The sequence below is a fragment of the Lampetra fluviatilis genome, chromosome 3, assembly GCF_964198595.1.
Source record: "Lampetra fluviatilis chromosome 3, kcLamFluv1.1, whole genome shotgun sequence".
Lineage (NCBI taxonomy): Eukaryota > Metazoa > Chordata > Hyperoartia > Petromyzontiformes > Petromyzontidae > Lampetra > Lampetra fluviatilis.
Genome location: NC_136277.1, coordinates 9,510,337 through 9,526,800, shown reverse-complemented (window position 1 = coordinate 9,526,800; position 16,464 = coordinate 9,510,337). Strand labels below are relative to the sequence as shown.

General features: G+C 47.8%; 1 long non-coding RNA gene and 1 pseudogene across 2 annotated transcripts; both read left to right on the top strand.

The window, feature by feature from the left end:
* Positions 1-603: 603 nt before the first annotated feature.
* On the top strand, positions 604-10,949 carry LOC144948969 (uncharacterized). 2 transcript variants are annotated; one of them, XR_013640231.1, is made up of 3 exons: positions 604-724; positions 9,608-9,655; positions 10,929-10,949. It is a non-coding gene; the product is annotated as an uncharacterized LOC144948969 (long non-coding RNA). The 2 variants fall into 2 exon arrangements; XR_013640229.1 differs by lacking the exon at positions 10,929-10,949 and having other exon boundaries at positions 9,608-9,656.
* A 425-nt stretch (positions 10,950-11,374) lies between these two features.
* LOC144948962 (cytochrome P450 2F2 pseudogene) lies at positions 11,375-13,058 on the top strand (annotated as a pseudogene).
* Positions 13,059-16,464: the final 3,406 nt, after the last annotated feature.

Sequence of the window (16,464 nt, the reverse complement as noted above, 5' to 3'; positions counted from 1 at the left end):
GTGTGGGGGGAGGGTGCCTCGTGGTGGCACTGCAATGGGTGGGTGCAGTTGGGGTCAGTGGCGGTGCTAATTAATTACAGGCGCCGAGAACAGGAATTCGCGGAGAAATATAATTAATAAAGGTTGGAGACTGCACTGAAGACTACGGAGCCTGATGAAATTTTAATGAAACACGTTTATCTGAGGGCTAGTTTTGAAATAGGCGTATGAATAATCGCTATTAGCAAGTAACTAATAAGGCCAGCATGGCGCATGAGGAGGTGATGTTGCCAACAACACGTTCGGCCGCCTTTGTCTCTAGAGTGCTGATTGATTGCACATTTTACAGTTTGCTCATTTTAGGCTGAATAGGCCCAATCCGAGTTCTGATATTATCTGCTGCTGATTTTAGACGTGCCTGGGAATCAAAGTCTGTTTTCCAAGTTCATGGTGAAATGCATTTTCCACTGTACCACCACTCACCAGAATGCTAATAACATACACATACCAGTCAGCCGCATCACGGTAGCAGACACACACTCTGAATGTGAGGCATGTCAATATTTGACTGTACCATGAGTACTGCTGCTGGAGATAAAAATGGGTGGTCTGTTACTCCATGTTCACAGTTTGAGGACGTGCCTTCAAATTTATTGGGACTGTGGTGCGCAGAAGTTGCTGGATCTGGCAGACGTGAGAGGCGTTGTCGAGGAGCGGAGACATCAGACGAATGAGCAGTGATGAGGTATTGACGCAGGAATATGCATGCAAATTGTGACTTTAAACAGATCCTGATGAATGTTAGTACGCAATTATCAGTTCATGTGTTTATGTTCTGCATATTTGCAATATGCTTGTAGATTGGCTGTTATTGTATTGCGTCACAATTGTAGCACCCATGCATTTTTCCACGTGCAACTTACCTCATGTCAATACATTGTGCCAGACAGCCTCCATGTCGACTCAACCTAACACACGTGTGGTGGAAATGGTGCTATGTTAAAACAAGTGGAAAGAATGTGCTATACGATGGTCACACCACACAAACATGTATAACACAATGACATTTTTACGGACCTCTCCAGACGCATTCGGCATCTCTTTCAAAGCGGCAGTACTAATTCTCACACATTGTATGTGTGTAGGCGAACTTAGTAAAACATTTTCTAATTATCGAATGCAGCTACTGGTCAATATCACTCTACCTCTCGTCATGCTCATGCATCGCCCATGTTCAAACGTAAGAACTATCCAAGTTACATGTAATTCTAAAAGGAAACATTTGTGTGTATGTTTAAGAAAATGTATGATTGAAGCTATGTTCAAAGTGATTTATATGGGAAATAAATTACTTTCTCAGAACCTTTTGTCGACCTCTTGCAGGCCAGAAGTTACCCAAAAGCAGTTTTCCCAATCGGGAATGAAAATTCAGTCAAATGTAATACAGCTGCGCAGTGGGTGGTCAACTCGTTGTGGTGATATTGTCGAATCAAGTCACGTTAGTGAGGCGCACAACAGCGAACTGGCCACTTATTATTGTAGTAACGCTTACGACTCGATGACACCGGAGTTGGAGGCACACTTGTTTATTTGAACACCAACTTTGTGACATACACAATTGAGGGGGTATCGGCCCCCTCACCCGTCTATCTGAGGACACACCTCTAGGCTAACCTTAGCCTGCCTCTGAGTCCTCCGCTAATGGGCTAGGGGAGGCTATCTTGGCCCGACACTGGTCAGTCGGGCCCGGTACCCAGAGTCCAGACCAGCACTGGCTCTGGCTCTGGTACCACGCCACTGGCTCGAGCCTGCGCGGTCCTGATAAGGACGGCGTACCAGGGGGAGTCCAGGGCTCTATCTCAGACGTCTTCCTCCTCCTCTTCTTTAGCTAAACATCACTCCCGAGCCCTTCGATACATTCCCCTTTTATACCCAACCCCTCCCTGAGGGGTGGGGCCCCGGGGGATCATAACGACCGAATCGACCCCCCAGGGTGTCTGGCGCGGACGTCGCAGAGGGCACCTGCTCGTGCACACATGTAGCCCCGCCTACTGTGTTTGTTTACCATAGGCTGCCATGCATAACGGGCTCTCTCTCTAACACCCCTACATCACTCCCCCCCGCATAGCATGCAGCCGTCCCGGCTGCCAACATACAAAAATTTGACAATAAAGGTGCCTTCACCCCCTGACCGCGCGTGTGCCTCACTATTTTTGAACAATAACAGGAACCAGAACAAGAACGCAACAGCAAGATGAGAAAACAACCCGTCGCACCCCCCCCCGAATAAATACGAATTCCGTAAAAAAAACAGCCTATATACAATCAGCAGGGAACCCACCACGCACACACAACACGGTGAAGCCAACATATGTACATCCGAGGAGTGGGGAACACACCACCCACACAACATCCAATGAACACAACAGCTATGTACACATTTTCCGGCCTCACAACAGTTTGCGCATTTTAGCGCGCGTCCTTGCAGCGGGCCCCTCACACGGGGTAACCGCGCGTGGCGGACCATCAGGTGGCAATTGTCCGTCTTGGGGTGAGCATTCATCCGACTCCGCGTGACCCTCAGTATCCGCAGGAGGGGTGATCGGGCGTGAGCCCGTCACTCCTGATGCACCTGAAGGTGGCACAGCCGGCAAGGCATTAGGTGAGAGCGACGGAGACGGACCCAGCGAGTCGGCCGACCCCCCACATGCTTGGCCACGCGCGTGTGAAGTGTGATTGTGTACCGCAGAGAAGGGTTTTAACCTAGAGGGGTGCACGAACCATCGCCGCTTCCCCCACTTGATGCGCACGCACTGCGGTCGTAACACCTCCACCACTTCCACAGGGCCCCGCCACGGCCGCACCAGTTTAGAGGAGGTTGCCAGTGGCACCTGGGGGCAGTGCAGCCATGCCTTGTCCCCCGGCTTCCACTGCAGCATGTGCGCTCGACTCAATCTGAGGCGCTCATTCGCCTTCTGACGGAGGTCAGAGTTTTGCATTGCAGCATCCCGTGCCTCGGTCAATTTGTCCAGATTAAATTTAACGTGGTCAGCCAGATTAGTTTTTCCCTGCGGCACGGGGATCTGCAACTGGGCAAAAACAGGCGGGTCTGGTTCTCGGCCGTACATGAGGTAAAAGGGAGAAAACCCCGTAGCTGCATGGGGTGCCATCCGGTACGCCGCCAAGACCCCCTGAATTTGTAGGTCCCAATCCGTTTGCGAGTCCGAAACTTGTTGTGATAACATGGACGTGATGGTGCGATGCAACCGTTCGACCATCCCGTCAGTTTGTGGGTGATATGGGGAGGTCCGAATTTTCTTTGTGCCCAGGAGATCACAGACTTGTCTGAGTAGTTTACCGGAAAAATTTCTGCCCTGGTCGGTCAGCAGCCTCTCCGGAGCACCTTTGTCCAGGACATAACCCTGAACAAAGGCCTCCACGATGGCTGCTGCCGACTGGTTGGCCAGAGGCCAGGCCATAGGCCAGCGTGTAAAATACTCGACACCACTATGGGAACCTCAGTTTTGTTGCCAGATAGAAGGGTAAAGAACCAATTATCATATTTTTACTGGCAAATGAGGTTCCCATAGTGTAGATGCTTGCCCCGAGCTCTCATACTCTGATGGTGCATTGTCTTTGAGTTGTGCGCCTTTTGGCGTCATCTGGTCCAACCCATATGAGACTAGGCTCTAAGGAAAGCTGTCTCGGGTATGGATCAATCAACTTTAAGGACAGTGCACATTATCAGAGTTATGTTCTTTTGTTTGTATTATGACTGCAGGTATTGCGGTCTATGCAAACATGACTCCTTGTAAAAAGGTGTCAGTTTTGTTGCCAGATAGAAGGGTAAAGAACCAATTATCATACTCGACACCAGTCAACAAATATCTATTCCCCCTGGGGGTGGCGGGGAATGGTCCCAAAATGTCCAGAGCGACCAGCTCGTTTATCCTGGACACTTTGATCGATTGCAAGGGCGGGTTAGACTCCCGTGCCGGCGGTTTGCGTTGTGCACATCGAGGGCATGATCCCAACAAATCCCCAACATCCCTCGTCATGCCAGGCCAATAAAAATCAAGTTGCAGCAAGGCGAGAGTCTTTTGGGTCCCCAGGTGTAGGAGGCGCTCATGAGCGGCCCATACCACCCTGCCCCGCAACCCAGTAGGGACCACCAGCCGATGTCGACGCGACTTCCCGTCCCAATGCATCAGCAGGCCTTGGCACATTTCCCATGCGTCGGAACCACCTCTTTTTCCCCCCGCCGCACCGCCAACGCGACGTCGCCACCCGAGGAGGGAGACATCCTCCATCTGGAGGCGCCCCCAGTCAATGACGGGCAACCCCAACAGGGAATCTTTGCCCTGTTGTTCGATCGAATTAGTAACTACTGTATCGTCGTCGTTGGCGGCCGCCAAGACAGGAACCGATGTGTCCCCTGGAGGTCTGCAACGTCCAGACCCCAGGAGGCATGCACACTCGGAGGTGGTTGGCAAGCGCGACAGAGCGTCCGCGTTGGTGTGGCGAACGCCCTTACGGTATGTGGTTTGGAAATCGTAATCCTGGAGGACCTCCAACCATCGGGACAATTGTCCCGATGGCTGTTGAACCCTCAGGGCGTACTGCAGTGCCGCATGATCTGTGCGGACGGTGAAATGCCGACCGTACAGATATGGGCGATACTGTTGGATGAAATGGACAATTGCCAACAGTTCCCTACGGGTGACACAATATCGTTGCTCCGCTGGAGACAACACCCGACTGCCGTACGCAACCACACGTTCCACACCGTCAACCACCTGGGAGAGCACGCCCCCAATACCCGTGTTGCTCGCATCGGTGTCGAGCAAGAATGGTTTTGAAAAATCAGGGTAAATCAGGGGAGGAGCGTTTACCAAAGCGTCCCGAAGGGAGCAAAAAGCAGCTTCCTCCTCCTGACCCCAGCAGAACCGAACCCCTTTTGATGTTAAAGCGTGTAGGGGTTTTGCTATAGTCGCAAAATTAGCGACGAAGCGTCTATAATACGACGCAAACCCAATAAAACTCCTAACCTCTCCCACTGAGGTGGGAGTCGGCCAGGAGCTTACACACTGCGTTTTGGCGGGATCGGTAGAAATACCTGAGCGTCCCACGATGTGCCCCAAATAACGCACCGACTCGCGTAACAAATGGCATTTTTGGGGCTTAAATTTCAAATTAGCAGCCCGCATCTTTAGGAAAACCGCCCGCAACCTCTGGAGATGTTCATCAAAAGTTTTGCCAAAGACAATAACGTCATCCAAATAAATCAGGCACGACTCCCATTGCAATCCAGCCAAAACCAATTCCATCAACCGCTGGAAAGTTGCCGGCGCTGAGTGTAAGCCCATCGGCAACCGGTTGAATTGAAACAGGCCGTGCGGAGTACGGAAAGCAGTTTTAGGCTTTGAATCATCGTCCAGAGGAAGCTGCCAGAATCCCGAAAGTAAGTCCAATGTGGAGAAGAATCGCGCTCCCGCCAAGGCGTCAAGCGATTCGTCCATCCGTGGGAGCGGGTATGCGTCGGCAACCGTAATTTTATTAAGGCGCCGAAAGTCAACGCAAAACCGCAACGAACCGTCCTGCTTCTTAACCAGGACGATCGGCGCTCCCCAAGGGCTGTTGGAGGGAGAAATGATGTCGGCGGCTAGCATGTCATCAACAGCCGATTTGACATGGTCCTTTTCGGCGGGACTCAACCGAAAAGGATTCTGGCGTATTGGCGCGCTGTCACCCGTATCAATATGGTGACGCAGCAGATTAGTGCAGCCCAAATCGTATTTATCCCGACTGAAAACGTCGGAAAATTCCCTTAGTAGTGTCTTAAGACGTTGACGCTCTAAATTTGACAGGTCCGTCGATCCCGCACAAAGCGCCTCGAGCCACCCTTCATCGCTGTCCGAATGTGGTCGCGGTGCAGGGACAGCGCCGACATGACTCGCGACGGGTTCCTCACAGGGCACCGGCGTTGCGTGAGCAAGCACGGTCCCCTGTGGGACCACCACCGTCTGCGAGCCCACATTGAGGACCGCGATGAAGGGTTCTCCTTCCCCTCTCACTATGGTCTGGGCCGGGAGTAAATCAGGTCCACTGACCCCGGCCCTAGACGGTCCCAACAGAACCCCTTGAGCCCCAATGCCCTTAGCGAAGGGCCGCCGAAGTTTCAAAGGAATCAACATTTGCGCCCCCGGAGGAACGCGCACCGTTCTATCTACGAACGCCGGCACCGTCGCGAACGCCGTCCGGCTCGTAGCGGGGGATGGCAGAAACGCCATGCGTCGGCCCGATGGGAGCTCAATGCATCCCTGGTCGATTAATATCCTAATCGGCATTTTGGCCAGGAAGTCCGTCCCCAGCAGGCACGGAACCGCCAGCGAGGAGGAAACAAAAATCGGCCCAGACAATTTAATATCCCCGACACAAATTTGGGCACGAATTTGTCCGATGATGCCAAGTGAACCCCCGTTAGCAGCAAAGAATGGCACGTTAACAGGCATCAAAGGACGGCTTTGGGCAGGGAGAATGTTATAAATCAACTCCGAAATAATGGTCGCCGATGCTCCTGTATCGACCAGGATGCGCACCTCGACCCCATCGATGTGACCCACAACGGCCGACGACCCTGACGACGCGGCTACAACCCGATGGGCCAACACGGACCACTGGCTGGGTTCAATCTGAGTACCCAGAGCGGTGCGTGTTGGTGCCATGGTACGCGATATTGGCCCCCCCTTCGCTGCGGTGTTTGAGTGTGTGACGGGCGTGTGCGTGGGCCAAGCATGAGGGGTGCCGCGACTCGCCGGATTATGATGGTGGAGCTTGTGACGAGGGCCGGCGTCCCGTTGAGGTGTCGTCCTGCGCTGCCCAGGAGAGCGGCACCCCGAGGCGACGTGGCCCCGGATGCCGCAGTTGTAACAGCGTGGAAGCGCTGGTGACGACGATGGATGTTGTAGACGGCTTGAACCGGCCCGGTCCTCCCGTACTCCCGCTCCATGCTGCCGTTGATGGTCGATGGCGCAAACCTCTTCCGCCGGGAGGGTGGCTGCAGCGACGGCACGCCCGCTCGCCGCCTTGCTGGCCTTCCGTCGTTGAGAGGACAGGTTTGCGTGGAGAAGACGGGCCGCTTGGAGGGAGCACATCTCTGCATCGTCCTGTGCGACAATGACGATGTCTAAGTCGTCCGCCAGCAAAAGTATCTTCTCTGTCACCATGGCGTCGACACCCTCGTCATCCATTCGTGGAAAGGCCTCCTTCGCCAGTGCCAGGAGGCTTGTGCGGTACGCCAGGGGCGACTCCTTCGTCCCCCGCTGGCGATCGTAAAAGAGTTGGCGACAGTCCGATGGTGGACCATATACCGCCGACAGCACCTGCATCGCCTTCCGCAGCGTGGAGCGCCTCTCCTTCGAAGCCGATGTTAGAGTGGCGAGGGCGTCGCTGTCGAGAAGTGCTGGCAGCGCGCGGAGAGCCTCGGCGTCTGTCCACTGTGCCATCTCCTGGTGAGCGAGGAAGCGCCGCTGGAAGCCGCCCCAGTCGCCATCCTCGCCCACAAATTCCTTGAGTGGAGGTAGCCGCTGATGTAAGGCAGCGGCTGCAGAGGAAGAACGCACTCCCTCGTCCGCCTCACTCAACTCAGCGTCGGCACGAACCAGCGATGGCATCGCCGGTCGCACCCGTGGTGACGTTCCGCCCGTTGGTGGTGACGCGGCAGGTACTGTACTCCCGCCGTTGGACGCGATGCTTAGAGCGGCCGCGCCCTCAACAGCAGCTGCAGCGATGGCGGGAGTTTCAAAATGTTGCTCCGTGGAAATGGCGGGAAGGCGCTGTGATCGTCGGCTGCCGTTGCCCCGTGGCGGTCCCGCAGCCCCCAGCTGCGTGATGGTGTCGAGCATGGCGGCTGCGGCGTACAGCAGCTCGGTCAGCTTCGCGTGCGCCTCCCTCAGCCCCTCCATCGACGGCTCCCCTTCCTCCAGCTGCTGTGGTGTGGATGCGCCCAGCCCCGGCTGGTCGATGGCATCTTCAGCCGTCTCGGGCCCTCCGACTGCAGTGGTGTCTTCTGCCTCTGGTACCCCGACTCGAGTCGTCCGGCGTGTATCCATGTTCGTACTTTGTTTCACTTCTGACGCCAGATGTAGTAACGCTTACGACTCGATGACACCGGAGTTGGAGGCACACTTGTTTATTTGAACACCAACTTTGTGACATACACAATTGAGGGGGTATCGGCCCCCTCACCCGTCTATCTGAGGACACACCTCTAGGCTAACCTTAGCCTGCCTCTGAGTCCTCCGCTAATGGGCTAGGGGAGGCTATCTTGGCCCGACACTGGTCAGTCGGGCCCGGTACCCAGAGTCCAGACCAGCACTGGCTCTGGCTCTGGTACCACGCCACTGGCTCGAGCCTGCGCGGTCCTGATAAGGACGGCGTACCAGGGGGAGTCCAGGGCTCTATCTCAGACGTCTTCCTCCTCCTCTTCTTTAGCTAAACATCACTCCCGAGCCCTTCGATACATTCCCCTTTTATACCCAACCCCTCCCTGAGGGGTGGGGCCCCGGGGGATCATAACGACCGAATCGACCCCCCAGGGTGTCTGGCGCGGACGTCGCAGAGGGCACCTGCTCGTGCACACATGTAGCCCCGCCTACTGTGTTTGTTTACCATAGGCTGCCATGCATAACGGGCTCTCTCTCTAACACCCCTACATTATCATCGAGGTTAAATGCGAACAGCGGTACACAAGCTCACTGATGCTACAAGGGTTTTTGTGTACATGTGATACATTTTCGGGATGAGTTAAACATTTATTTTTACCATTTCTGATGTTGACAAAAATTTAACGTTTTTTGATTGTTATCATTTTGAATATCACGAATTTCGAATTTCACATTTTTGATCAACTCCATCTACTCGGGGATTGAGCGGTGTTGTGTGGCATGTGTGCTGGTCGATCTCGATACAGGGTGTGCTTTTAAGCATCTATTATGTAATTTGCCATTTTTGGTGGAGATCTATTTAGTCACGTTAATTTAATGATGTGTATGAAAGTTAATAACTTTGTTTTGGTAAATTTGAGGTTAATTAGTGCATATACAAGTAGTAATTGACTTACAAATGCCCCACTTACGAACAGGTTTTCATTAGATATGTTTAAAAAAGAAAATCTCATCGAAGTGCAATGGTTAGCGTGCGAACCCAGCGACCTGAGTTCGATTCCCACTCATGACCAATACCAGTGAGGATTATCTGAACCGTATTAATTCTAGATTTGAAGCTTTCGTGACTGCAAGGATTCATACTCTTAGTTTTTTCGGTAAAGTCACGTAGGTAAAAAAATGAAATAAAAATTAATAAAAATAAAATAATAAAAATCACGACGTTTCGGAGGCAACACAAGTTTCCGTCATCAGGTGGGACCGTCACAGCCAGATTTGATGTGTAAACAACGCCACTAGGGAGACAAAGGCAGCAGGGTGCGGTGTTGGCCATCCACCCCCTCATGTGTCGTGTCGGCCTTCATAGGTACTGGCTAACAGCACTTGCGCCAACAGTCTGTTAAGGTTATACGGGTGGTCGTTGTTGTGTGTGTGCGCGTGCCCGCGTGTGTGTGTGCAAGTAGTGACTTATTAAGCTCCTTCTGACAAGCAGGCCAGGATCGCGACTCAAGGTAATTGAAAATAAAACCGAGTTTTTTTTCTTTTCATGTTATTTCACTTTTATGTACTATACACTATTTATTACAGTATTACATGCAAATGTAAATATTTATTTTTGTTCATGAGTTTAACAATGCTTACATTTTTTGTTGAGCCGTAGCACATTTTATAATTCTGACCGTATGGTCAGTGAGAGCTAATTGAAATAGGGTTCATTATATTCTATGTTCTATGGTTCTTTCGGTAAAGCCACGTAGACAGAAAAAATCACAATAAAATAAAAAATTAAGTGAATAAACATATCACGACGGTTCGATCTCAACACAAGCGGTCGTCATAGGCAAAGGAGTCAGCCTCTAAAGGCAAGCTGTTTATAAGAGTTTGGGGATGGGCATAGCCCAAGTGCATCAACAGGACCGGAAATATGGGTGGTACACTAATGCGAAGCAACAATGCCAATGCAGCTATCAACAGAACCAGGAGCATGAGCGGTCCACAAGTGCCAATGCAGCAAAGATGCTAATGCAGCAGCAAAAATCCATGCAAATCGCTCCACACACCACATTGCCGACGGTGGAGGTTGATTATACTATTGTATATTCATTATACTATTGTATATATGGAGATTCGTTCCCGACAGTGTTATTTCTTTAATATGGTCATGGCAGTAGACAGGAGAGGCCGGCTACATGGTTAAACATTTAATGCACCAAATATTGTTGTTTTAGTCCACTGGTAGGCTGAAGAGCCATCACAACCATATTTACCAGGTACAATATTGAATTTGAAACTACGTCAAACATCAGGACAAGATCTCTAGAAATTCTGACTAATAATCTAAGATGTCTGAATCTCTGAGTTACTTTAAATCAGTGTCATGACCTCATAGGAACACCCAATGAGATTTTTTTTTAATATAGGCAGACCTCGTTAAACACTCAAGAGGCATTCCTGAAGCACTAAAAGGGTTAATTCTACTATTGTGTATATGGAGATGCGTTCCCGACATTTTTATTTCTTTAATATAAGCAATATGAGGGCTTCATTGGGGTATTGGTAATAATAATGCTAAGACGAGGTTGGAGCTGCTCTGCTTCCAATTAGGGTCTTAGTGATGCCCTCAGTTAAATTTCTGTGGTGAGGATTCTTTTAGGTGGAGTCTGAGACTCTATCCTGGTCTCGTGAGTTCTCATCTGGCTCAATAAACTGTAATAACGTTGGGGAAAAAATAGATTTTTAACATATATAATCGTGACCACAAATAGTTTGATTTGTTTTTTCCAGGACAAAAAGCGCAATAACGAATCAACATCCTACGGATTCGAGCTAAGTGAGGTCTGCCTGCATATTAACCATTACAAATGAATGCATTAACATTTTTAATATAATTTATCTGGACCAATGATTAACATATGCATTACTCACTCATATGCATTACTCACTATCAGAACAGCATTGTTGACTGAAGCTTAATACTAACTGTTATAAATTGTATAGTTTATTATCGAATATGTCAACTGCTTTTTAAAAAATAATGCTTCCAAGCCACACTTTACTTAACAATGCCAGCTCAATTAAAGTTATGATATCTATCTAAATGGTTTCCCCAATTACTACTTGTCTGAATACGCTGGTAAACCGTTGCCATATAAAGGTTATTCTGCTTAGTGTAGTGTCCTCATAAATAGGCTATGCATGTGTCTGTGTGTGCAGACAACATTTGGTGCACCCTACTACTTGAGCTGTGCTTTCACTCTGCTGACTGCCCGACGACAAAGAACGACAAGATGGGGCAGCTGGCTGATGATGTCGCAACTTCGCCAGAATGGAAATCCTTGATAACAAGTCAAGTGCTGACCAGCCTGGCCGTGATCTGTATAGTGTTCCTAACCGTACGGGCTGCCCTGCAAGTAGTGGGGTCAACAATCTGCCCAGTGGGCTTCCCTCCTGGTCCTAAACCATTACCGTTGCTGGGGAACATCACTGCATTTAGTTGCAAGAATCCCCACATTAGCATGCAAGAATTGGCCAAAAAATATGGAGAAGTCTGTACCATAATGTTGGGGAGTACGCCTGTTGTGTTGGTGAGCGGCTACCAGGCAGTCAAAGAGGTCCTGGTGAATCGAGGTCATGAGTTTGCTGACCGACCCATAACTCCAATTTTTACTAAACTCACTCACAACATTGGTATCGCATTAGCACCCTATGGAGACGCATGGAAGCAGCAGCGCAGATTTGCTTTGTCAACATTGCGCAATTTTGGCTTCGGAAAGGCAACAATCGCTGACAAAATATTGATAGAAGCGAGGTATCTAATAGAAACTTTCAAGCAGGAAACCTCAGCGTTTGACCCTCACTTGAATTTAAACAATGCTGTGGGCAACATAATTTGCTCCCTCCTGAATGGAATCCGATATGATTATAACAATGAGCAGTTCCAAAAGCTTACACACCTCCTTGAGCATCTCGTGCAGTTACAAGCAGAGCCGCTAGTAATACTGTGTAATGTTTTCCCATTCCTGCTAAAGTTGCCTGGGCCATGGCAGAAAGTATTCCATATTCAGACAAAGTTGCAATGCTTGCTCAAGGATATAGTATCTGAGCACCGTGCCACAAGAGATCAACACAACCCCAGGGACCTGATTGACTCATATCTAGCTCGGATGGATCAGAAGGATAATCCCAACAGCAGCTTTACTGACCAGACCCTCATTCAGATATTGATAGAACTTTTCATCGGTGGTATGGAGACGACCTCCAACACACTACGCTGGGGCATCCTCTTCATGATGATGAACCCCGACATTCAAGCCCGATGTCATGAGGAGATTGACAGAGTATTGGGATCCGAGCGACCGCTATGTATCGAGGACAGACGCAGCCTGCCCTACTTGGATGCTGTGATCCATGAGATACAGCGCTTTGGTAATATTCTTCCACTTGGAGTTGTGCATGCTACATCTAAAGATGTGCAGTTCCACGACTACTTGTTTCCAAAGGGAACCCATGTAATGGTCAACCTCATGTCTGCTCTTCACGATGACATCCACTGGAAAACACCAAATAAGTTTAACCCTGATCACTTCCTTGATAAAGATGGCCAGTGTATCCAGTCGGATGCTTTCCTGCCATTCTCTGCTGGTCCCCGTGTCTGTTTGGGGGAAAGTTTAGCCAAGATGGAGTTTTTCATTTTCTTCACATCTCTCTTGCAGCACTTTGAATTTTATTGGCCCAACTCCGTCTCTCCTCCCACTTTAGCTGCCAAATTCAGTACCACTCTATCGCCGCACCCCTATAAATTAGGACTACGCATACGCAACTCACCGTAGCTAAGACAAGATTATGATCCATAGACGTCTTAATGTGTAAAACTAAACACCGTTTGTCTTGGCTTTGTACGGACTTTTTTGCAAATCCTGGAAATTGTCATTAGAACAAGGTTCATAGTTAAATATTGTAATGCCTAGTTGCAGGAACAGGCAATTAAAATTGAATGATATGCAATGAAATAATTTCCTTCAATAAATATATGTATGTTAGGACTTTAATATATCTACCATACAGTATAAAGGATACTTAAGCTTTCTTAGTTTTTAATATAAATTTTAGACTTGGTTCCAGTCTCTCAGCTCCTGGAGTAATGCATCTGTCAACATACTTATGTAAAATCATTACACTCACTATATCCATATACCAGCATAGACATTACCTCACAGAACTCACACTTTTAATGATACAATAAAAAAAAACAATCCACGGCTGATTAAAGTAACCTTACTATTGTGAGCTCTGAATTGAACAACAACATAACCATTATCCTGTCATTCAACTGCTCACCTGCGAAGCTGACTCTGGATATGTTGAAGTGTGGTGGCATTAAAATACATATTGTTTGATGTTTAAATTTGAGGACCACTGGTTTGAAGGTGAGGACCCACTTGTGCAGCCACCGTAGATTTTCCATGCAGTGCAGGTTCGAGTAATTTCTTGGTACTCAATAAGGATACATCATGGCACAAAGGTGGCCTAGGGTGAGGTGTCAGAAACTATCATTTCTTGTATGACTCAAGCATTGTGTAATGATTAGCACACTGGACTTGCAATCCAGAGAACAATGGTTAAATTTTATATCATGGCACAGTATTAGAAATAGTGCAGCCTCTGTCCACTCAACATTATTAATGGTTATACCACAATTAAGTTGATCAGCTAGTAACGTGTGATGGGGTGAACTGTGACTAGGCCCACCTTTTTAAGCACATGGAAGAGTAGGCCAAATACCCTCTGGAGCTCCCTCAAATGTAGAGGTGTAAGCAAGCAATTGTAGGCATACTCTTTTACTTTTTGACTGAAAAACAAGGGCAAATTTACCCAGTTTGTCAGATCTAACAAAGGTTAGGGAATCGCCAGATAAACCTCGAAAAGTCACCAGATTTCGCTCTTTTAACATTTTAAAGTTGCCAAAAATACGTAACTTGAATGAATGAAATGACTTATTCTTAAAATGTATTTTCATTATATGTGAAAATGGATGACTTCAGATATGAATATATGTAGTTCTTCATTCATGGCATTAAAATTGGCTACCTGCACAGCTCCTCAGGCAGCTTTGAGTCAGCAGTCACATTTCCCCCCTTCATAATGCAGTCAACATCGTTCTTCACCAGTACGTTATCTTTATCGCTGTTCGCATTTGAAAAAGTCACTCGACCATAGTTAACCTGCTTCTTTCATCGCTTTCGTTTGCAACACTGAACTTAACACACGGAGACTTTGGCCAACCACTGGTACCTAAATTTGACTTGCTGGACAAATTGAGTCACAAATGCTGTGCAATTTATGAGTTTGTGCTGGCTAGTGAGTGCAATCATTACTAAAATCCCATTGGAATTGATTACGGATTCCTGACTTCGAGAATAAGTAACCGTCTCTGAAGAAATTTGCCCGATTAGCGATTGTCCTTTAATAACCCTACTTGTAAACAATTATTCCTTTGTATTACAACACTTAATTGATATCATAATTTGTATATTAACTGCTTGTGCAGATGATCCACATGTGCAGAGAGTGCTGCTGAGTGCCAGAGGGTGGGTATGAAACGGTGTTATTTTGTTTCTGATTATCCTATGTTGCGAAATGCTATTATGACTATATCATAGAATTATGTAAGCCACGTTTGACAACACTGTACAGCAAAGTATTGCCCATCGCGGGGGTTATATTCTTAAAAATAGCCGCAATTGGCAAATACGTTATCCGCAAACACAAAGATATAACGAAGGTTTGGTTAATAATTTGGAATACATCCCCTATTTTATTTTATATTTCCCAACGTCAAGCAAAACATTAAACAGGAAGTGTTTTAAATGAAATATGATTAATATTTTTTCGTGTTAAATATAACTAACGCGGTAAATTTATAGAATGAAAAAAATTATGTAGCGTACATACACATATCTGTGTACAGTAATGTACATGACAGGACGAAAAATCGTGCAGATGAACCCCACTGGAGGCTGGCAGCACGTGACCTGATCTCAGCAAACAAGATGGAGACAAGACGGCATGGTGTGCCCTTTCGTGGCAGAATCATTGCTTGCAGTACAGTTACTATGCATACAGGAATCTCCCAGTGAACGACATCCTCCAGCAACAGGGCGCGATTGATGAACTGTAGCTCAATAAATTTGGCACAAAACCGAGATAGCTTTACCCATACGAGGGAAGGGTTTGATGTACTATGCTCAGCCTACGTGTAGATAATGAATTTTCTCATTGTGACTCGCTATCAATACCTGAAAGATTTGGGGGCCCTTTGGCCAATGGCCAGACGAGTTGTCATCTCTGCAGCATGATATAAATGAATGATTTTGAAATACCAGTTCTAAATTGTTACTGATTATAGCTGGATATGACTACACTTTTTAAAACCGCGTTTCTTTCATTACCGGTAACATTGTAAAAAATTATCATAAGCTATTTGCCTGTTTTTCACATATACGATATTAACTACAAAGATAAATGTAGAACCATGTGTTGCATTTCTTTGTGTCTGTCATCTTCTATATGGTGTAATGGTTAACACACTTGACTTGCAATTCACAACTCCTGATTAGTTTCTATCTCCTAGCGAGCAGTGGTAACAAGTGGGGTAAATTTAGCCCCATTGTGTCCACCCAGTCGTATATATGGGTGCAACAATATTACAGGCAGTCCTCTACTGAAGAAACACCTGTACTTACGAACCAGCCATCTAACCCCTTGGGACTGGCAAAAATACAAAGAGGGCATGAGTGAGGACATCCTCTACGGAGCTCAATGACAAAATACAAACCTCGACGTCAACTTTTCTCATGCCATCTTCAAACAGGCCCTCATCCTCCTTCACGACAAACTGCACTCCATTGCTGGAAAATACCTCACGTCTATGGGACTACCAACACCCTACAGGGACAACCTGCATGCCCTTGCTCAAGAGATCCTATGTTAAATATGCTATTATGCTTTACAGCTTCTAAAATGTATTTAGGAAATTTTACCAAAGCTGATGGATGCACAAATAGAAGCCTCCACGAAAATCTTGGAAGACATTGAGACTACAAATCGAGCCTTTTTATTCCTTGATGCACCTGCCAGTACTGAGAAGACCTTTGTTTTCTAACTGCTCCTCGCTAAGGCTCGCAAATGAGAGAAAATTGCTCTAGCTGTGGCATCATCAGGGATTGCTGTGTAAATCGATGTGTGTGTGTCAGTCGATGTGTGTGTGTTTGAGTCCTAATGTGTGTGCGTTAAGCTCCATGTGTGTGTGTAAGTCGATGTG